Here is a 7,704-nt window from a genome sequence, read left to right on the forward strand (position 1 = left end):
GAAGTTGGAGACCAGTCCAGGTAACATAGTGAGACCCACATCTCTACAAATGATTTTTGAAAATATTAGCCTGTAGGCCGGGTGCGGTGGCTCACGCCTGTAATCCCAGCACTTTGGGAGGCTGAGGCGGGCGGATCACTAGGTCAAGAGATTGAGACCATCCTGGCCAACATGGTGAAACCCTGTCTCTAAAAAAAAAATAAAACAAAATAAGAAAAAAGAAAATATTAGCCTGTAGTCCTAGCTACTAGGGACGCTGAGGTGAGAGGATTTCCTGAGCCTGGGAGGTCAAAGCTGTAGTGAGCCGTGATCATGTCACTACATCATGCCAGCCTGGGTGACAGAATGAGACCCTGTCTCAAAAAAATAAATAAATAAAAGGTAAAAGAAAAAATTGTTCAATGATCCTTGCTAAAACACAAACACAATAAGGAAGGCTTTATTCAGGACTATTGTGAGAGGTTCTGGTGACCACTACAAAGGGGTCTTGCAGCGGGGGAGAGAGACTGGGCTCAACTCCGAATACAGCATAGGCAAGCGGAAATGTAAAGCCGGGAAACATCATAGGAGGCTGTGGGCGGGGGCCGGGGGGTGGGGCGGGGGGGTCGGCGGATAGAAAATTACCAAGAGGAAAAGTCAGAGGTAAGGGAATTCTGTCTAAACCGACCTAACAGGATTCTTGCTGAAGACAGGCCAGGGTAATCAACATCACCTGGGAGATGGTGACAGATGCGGAACCTGGTCAGGCATCTAGGATGATTAGATATCAAGGATGGGGGTTCTTGCTAAACCGACTTAAAGCATTCTTTCCAGAAACTAGATTTTGCAAGGAAGTACACAGGTGGGCCTATCAGAAGACTCCAAAGTCTGACTAAGCAGTTAGACCAAGCAAAGAATCTTCGTCACCATCAATCATGGATCTCTCCCATGATCATGGAAATATCCTCAGACAACGGGACCACCATAGATTAGACTCTAAATTCGTTCACTAGTGTTATAGCTCCTTTAGAATTTGTCTAGCAGGGTTTCTGGTTTTTGCTGGAAAGCCCCCAGAAAAAAAAATGTTTAAATTTTTTTTAAAAATGTGTGCATTGATTTTACCTATTTTAACCTCAGCTAAATAAATTTTTAAAATCACAATTTTAATTTTCTTGTATTCACAATATAACTCCTATAATTAAAAATTATTTGTTTGGCTGGGCACGGTGGCTCACGCCTATAATCCCAGCACTTTGGTAGGCCGACAGATCACGAGGTCAGGAGATCAAGACTGTCCTGGCTAACATGGTAAACCCTGTCTCTACTAAAAATATAAAAATTAACTGGGCATGGTGGCGTGTGCCTGAAATCCCAGCTACTCCAAGATCTCATCATTGCACTCCAGCCTAGCAACAGAATGAGACTCCGTGTCAAAAAAAAAAAATTATTTGTTCACAGCTGGGCATGGTGGCTCATGGCCCTAATCCTAGCACTCTGGGAGGCCAAGGCAGGAGGACTGCATGAGCCCAGGAGCTTGAGACCTCTAAACTACAATTTTTTTTTTTTTTTTTTTTTTTGAGACAGAGTCTTACTCTTGTCTCTCAAGCTGGAATGCAACGATGAGATCTTGGCTCACTGCAACCTCCACCTCCCGAGTTCAAGTGATTCTCCTGCTTCAGCCTCCTGAGTAGCTGGGACTACAGATATGCACCACCATGCCTGGCTAATTTTTGTATTTTTAGTAGAGACGGGGGTTTCACCATGTTGGCCAGGCTGGTCTTGAACTCCTGATCTCAGGTGATCCACCCACCTTGGCCTCCCAAAGTGCTGGGATTATAGGCATGAGCCACTATGCCTGGCCAATTTTTTTTGAAACTGTTTTTTCAAAGTTTCTCTCTTCTCGGGGAACCTTGCCAGCCACAGGCTGTTTCTGTGGAGACAGAAGTGACTCCATCTTGGATGCTAATCCCCCATGTTGACTTCTGATTAGCCCCAGTCCTATGAATGGCTCCTGATTCCTGCTTTATTTACTGTACTGACTAGGGAGTCAACCTGATGCTATTGCACAAATTATAGGCTATGACATATACAGCATTCTTGCCTGCTCTGAAAGTTTCCTTTAATTGTCTTGCACAGAGCACTTAAAATTCTTTTCCTGTGGAATATGAGCCCTGAGTCTGGGAGTGACAGATGCAGGGATCTCCATGTCTTGCTGCCGCCCAAGCCCATGCCTCTGTCTGTAAGGTCCCTCACTGAAACACCCTTCACTGACAAACTGAGTTTGTCTGCCTCATTCCTTGGCTTTTTGGCTCCCTTGGCATTTGGGGGCCACTTTGTATATATGGCCCTTTCACAGAACAGCCTCACAGACTCTCTGCCTATTCACGCCCTCAAGGCCCATTTCTACCAGGGAACTGCCTGCACTTCCCTGAACACCACTCCTGTGCCTACCACTGCCACCCTGTTACCTCCGTTTCCCTTCCCATCCCCCTCTGCACAGTGAGCCCTGAGCAAATGTTCCCCACAGAAAGCCCACTCTGCCGGGGCGGTGGCTCAAGCCTTCATCTCAGCATTTAGGGAGGCAGAAGGTAGAGGATAGCTTAAGCCTAGGAGTTCAAGACCAGCCAGGGCAACATAGTGAGACCCCATTCTCCACAAAAAGGAGAGAGAAAAAAGAGAAAATCCTCTCTTCTCCAAGACTCCACACCCTACCTCCCTTCCTGGGAATCTTGAAGACCCAGGGCACTCCCCAAGCTGTAAGCTACCCCTTGCATTGCCTCACTGGCAGAGTATAGCCTGGGTTCCTTCCTCCCTGTCTCTCACATGCTCAGGGATCCAATGGCCTCAGATTCTCCTCTCTCCCCTGCAGCTTTCTCAATTTAACTATTCTTGTTGGTTTGTTTACATCACCAAAGCCTGCAAAGTATACCTAGTCTTTGTTTTTGTTTTATTTATTGATTTATTTATTATTTGTTGTTTTTTGAGACAGAGTCATGCTGTGTCACCAGGCTGGAGTGCAGTGGCCCATCTCTGCTCACTGTAACCTCTGCCTCCCAGGTTCAAGAGATTTTTGCACCCACCACCACACCTGGCTAATTTTTGTATTTTTAGTAGAGACAGGATTTCACCATGTTGGCCAGGCCAGTCTCAAACTCCTGAGCTCAATCAATCCGCCTGCCTCGGGTTCCCAGAGTACTGAGATTACAGGCATGAGCCAACATGCCTGGCCTGATTTTGTTTCATTATTCAAATAAGAAATGAATACATTCACATATATTTGAATACTTTCAAAATATTTGTTGAGCACTACTGTGTGCTAGACACTGTTCTAGATGCTTGGGATGTAGGCATGAACCAAAAGACAAAAATCCTTGCCTTCGTGGAGTCTCAGTCTAGCTAGGTGAGATGGGCTGTAAACAAGGAAAAAAGAGAGAGAGAAGGAGAGCAATTTTCTATGATTTTAAATACATTTTTTCTGGAATGAGGGGAAGCTACTTTAGACAGAGTGATCGGGGGAGCCTGTCTGAGGAGATGGACCTAAGAAAAGAGCTGGAGTTAGCCATGTGGAAAGAGAACACAAAGGCAGACAGATCAGCAAGTGCAAAGGCCCTGAGGCCAAAATGAAAGGAAATCAAGAACCATAAAGGGGCAGCCGAGGGTCATAAGTGATGTATGGTTAGAGGGAGATGAGGATGGACAGAGGGACTGGACCACAGGAAGATGGAGGTTTTATTCTGAGGGTGATGAGAGGCACTGCACAGTAAAAGATTCACCAACACAAGCCTTGGCAGCTTTGCATCTATTTCCATACCACCACGTGTGTATGCACTGGAGTAGACTTTCATCTGCTCTGTGGCCTTTGCACATGCTGTTCTCTGCTGCTGAAACACCGGGAACAACAGGAGCCTGGTCGGGTGTGGTGGCTCAAATCTGTAATCCCAACACTTTGGGAGGCCAAGGCGGGTGAGGTCAGGAGTTCGAGACCAGCCTGGCCAACATGGTGAAATCTGTCTCTACTAAAAATACAAAAATTAGCCAGGCATGGTGGTGCATGCCTATAATCCCAGCTACTCAGGAGGCTGAGGCAGGAGAATCGCTTGAACCCAGGAGGCAGAGGTTGCAGGGAGCTGAGATATGGACTACATATGCCTGTAGCCTTCCTGTAGTTCCAGCTACTTGTAGCTGAGCTCTGGGCTATAGAGCAAGACTTGGTCTCAAAACAACAACAACACACACACACACACACACACTCTGGACCCCCAGGGCTTGGCACAGAGGGAACCTGGGATATGTCTAACTGAAGGCTTGGCCTATGGAACAACTATGAATGAGTTTCAGGGAGGTAGAGCCCACCTCCAGGAGGCTCCCCAGTCGGGCTGCCCCTGCTACAAACTTCCCACTCCTTACTGCCACCTCTTCATCCATCAAACACTTATCAGTCCCATGTCCCATTCCCTTGGGGCTACCTAGTTGGCACCAAACAGAATCCAATCACAGCTTAGAGACTCCCGGGGGTAATGTAGTAATTCCAGGCAAAGGGTCAAGCAGGGAAGAGGGAGAGTGGGAACTGTCCAATGTCCCCCTCCACAGTGAGTGTTTGAGCCACCCGGGAAAAGTTAACTTCTCCATGGGGAGGGGATAATCTCATGCTTCAGTCAGACTCCCAGCTGCAAGCAGAAGAATGTGCCAACACACAAGGCAGTACTGGCTCCTGACGTCTTGTCGGGTTGGTTGGTATTGGTAGGAAGCAGTAAAGGATGCGGTTGTCATGGATTGAATTGTGTCTCCCCCACTAAATTCATATGTTGACGTCCTAGCTACCAATGTAACTGTCTTAAGAGATAGGGTCTTTAAAGAGCTGATTAAGGGGTTGGGCGCAGTGGCTCATGCCTGTAATCCCAGCACTTTGGGAGGCCAAGGTGGGCAGATTACCTGAGGTCGAGAGTTCAAGACCACCCTGGCCAACATGGTGAAACCCCATCTTTACTAAAAATACAAAAATTAGCCAGGCATGGTGGTGGGTGCCTGTAATCCCAGTTACTTGGAAAGCTGAGGCAGGAGAATGGCTTGAACCTGGGAAGGGGAGGTTGCAGTGAGCCAAGATCATGCCACACTGCACTCCATCCTAGGAAACAGAGCAAGATTCCATCTCAAAAAAAAAAAAGCACTCAGGAAACAATCCCTGGCACACAGGCAGTGCTCAGTACTCTACTCTCTGTAAGTGCTCGCTGGGCAAAGGTACACAAATAGGCTCTGGCCTGAGGAACTCAGAGTTACTTAAAATTAAAAAGGCCGCCAGGTGTCTCTATTTTTGCAACTGCTTACCCTTAGCATGCTGTTATTGAGGGCAGAGATTTACTTATCCACTTGAGAAAGGGCTTAGCAAAAGAAAGCACCCAGGAAGAAGGTGCCAAACCACATAGTTTCCCAACACCTTCTCCTGATGCTGGCCATGTGTCAGGATTTACTGACTGACTCTTCATGGGAGCAGTAGTAATAGATTTCTAGAAGTTCTGTTTGGTTCCTTTTCAAATCTGCCATTAAATAGTTTTCTGCTCCCAATAGTGATGTTTTAAGTTTTACATTTTGTGTGCAGAATTTTTTTTTTTTGAGGCGGAGTTTCGCTCTTGTTACCCAGGCTGGAGTGCAATGGCGCGATCTCGGCTCACCGCAACCTCCGCCTCCTGGGTTCAGGCAATTCTCCTGCCTCAGCCTCCTGTGCGCAGAATTTTTAGAAAGAATTCATGTCTGTGAATTACAGTACCTGAAATCTGCATTCATCTTGATTTTTTTTTTTTTTTGAGGTGGAGTCTCGCACTCTCGCTCTGTGGCCCAGGCTGGAGTGCAGTGGCGTGATCTTGGTTTACTTCGTGGTTTCCTGAAGCCGAAGATATATGTGCCTTTCTCAAGAGAGGTTTTTGTTTTGTTTGGGTTTTGGGGCTTTTTTTTTTTTTTTTTGAGACTAAGTCTCTCCGTGTCACCCAGGCTGGAGTGCAGTGGCGTAATCTTGGCTCACCACAACCTCCACCTCCAGGGTTCAAGTGATTCTCCTGCCTCAGCCTCCCGAGTAGCTAGAATTACAGGCACATGCCACCATATCCAGCTAATTTTTGTATTTTGGTAGAGACAAGGTTTCACCTTGTTGGCAAGGACGGTCTTAATCTCCTGACCTCGTGATCCGCCCACCTCGACCTGCCAAAGTGCGGGGATTACAGGCGCGAGCCACTTTGCCCAGCCTGAGCTTTCTTGATCTGTTATACCATGTTCTATTCCCTAGGGTACACAAACACTCATCAATAATCAAACTTCCTAAGGAAGAGTTTTAAAAAAGAAATCCTCTTTCCTGCTCCTTCAGCTGTTCTGCTCAGTACTAAGGCAGCCTTTTCCGTAGTTCCATGGGGCCAATGGTATGGGTTGCAAAGTGGATTCATTTCACTTTAGACTTGAGGGCAACACCCCTTGGGGACTCAGCCTACTGTGAGGAGATCTGGTATATGGCTCACCACCTTGGGAGGCCCTGTATTTTCACTTGTGTTCTTCTTGCCCTGTGTGGTTGACAAACTGAAACTCACAGGTTTAATATTGGTAAATACCCTCATGTCATACGTGGCCTTGGCGTGCCAATATCTGATCCTGTTAACCATCTGGTTACCAGCTTTCTCTCCATAATTGGCCTGAGCATTCCATACTTTTAAGCACTTCAGTTTATTTGCTTGTTGATATAGGGTCTCACTCTAGCCCAGGCTGGAGTGCAGTGGCGTGATCACTGCTTACCACAGACTTGACCTCCCCAGGCTCAGGTGATCCTCCCAAACTTGTAGTTGGGACTACAAATGTGTGCCACCATGCCTGACTAAATTTTGTATTTTTAGTAGAGACAGGTTTTCACCATGTTTCCCAGGCTTGTCTCAAACTCCTGGGCTCGAGAGATGCATCTACGTTGGCTTCCCAAAGGGCAGGGATTACAGACATGAGCCACTGCACCTCGCAGAACTTCAGTGTTTTGTTTTGTTTTTTATAATTTTTTAGAGACAGGGTTTCATCATGCTGGCCAGGCTGGTCTCGAACTCCTGGCCTCAAGTGATTCGCCTACCTTGGCCTCTCCAAAGTGCTGGGATTACAGGCTTGAGCCACCGCGCCCGGCCTTGTTTTGTTTTTTTATGATTTTTTAGAGACAGGCTTTCATCACGCTGGCCAGGCTGGTCTCGAACTCCTGGCCTCAAGTGATTCACCTGCCTTGGCATCTCAAAGTGTTGGGATTACAGGTATGAGCCTCCACGCCCGGCCAGAACTTCAGTGTTTTTAAGAGGATATTTTAATATATTGTCGAACACAGTCATTATCTTCAAGAAATGATAAACCGAAGAAAGTAGTCTACCATTAGAAAAGAAGAACCCCAGAAAACCCAGTTTCAGAGACAAAATAGGCCCAGCACAACTCCCTCCTTCACTGACCTCTGAAATTGTCCCCTGACACCAAGGCAATAATATCGTAGGTAAATATCATATGGCCCAAATACCAGGGGACACCCTCACAAGTCACAGCCACCCCTCAATATGTAGCTGTTATTCAGTGACAACTCCACACAGTGACGTCATGCTAATGTCACCCATCAATGCTCTGGAAGATGACAACTCAAAACTGTATATTGCTTCGACAAGCAAGTGTTGAGTACCCACCCGGTGCCTAGTGCTGGGGTTACAGGAGAAAACAAGACAAGCAAGA

The 7,704-nt window shown here is 46.8% G+C and overlaps 1 non-coding gene across 1 annotated transcript; it reads left to right on the forward strand.

Annotated features, from left to right (window-relative positions):
- Positions 1-989: 989 nt before the first annotated feature.
- Positions 990-1,051, forward strand: LOC118154320 (U7 small nuclear RNA). Its single transcript, XR_004744191.2, has one exon. It is a non-coding gene; the product is annotated as a U7 small nuclear RNA (small nuclear RNA).
- Positions 1,052-7,704: the final 6,653 nt, after the last annotated feature.

The sequence above is a fragment of the Callithrix jacchus genome, chromosome 5, assembly GCF_049354715.1.
Source record: "Callithrix jacchus isolate 240 chromosome 5, calJac240_pri, whole genome shotgun sequence".
NCBI lineage: Eukaryota > Metazoa > Chordata > Mammalia > Primates > Cebidae > Callithrix > Callithrix jacchus.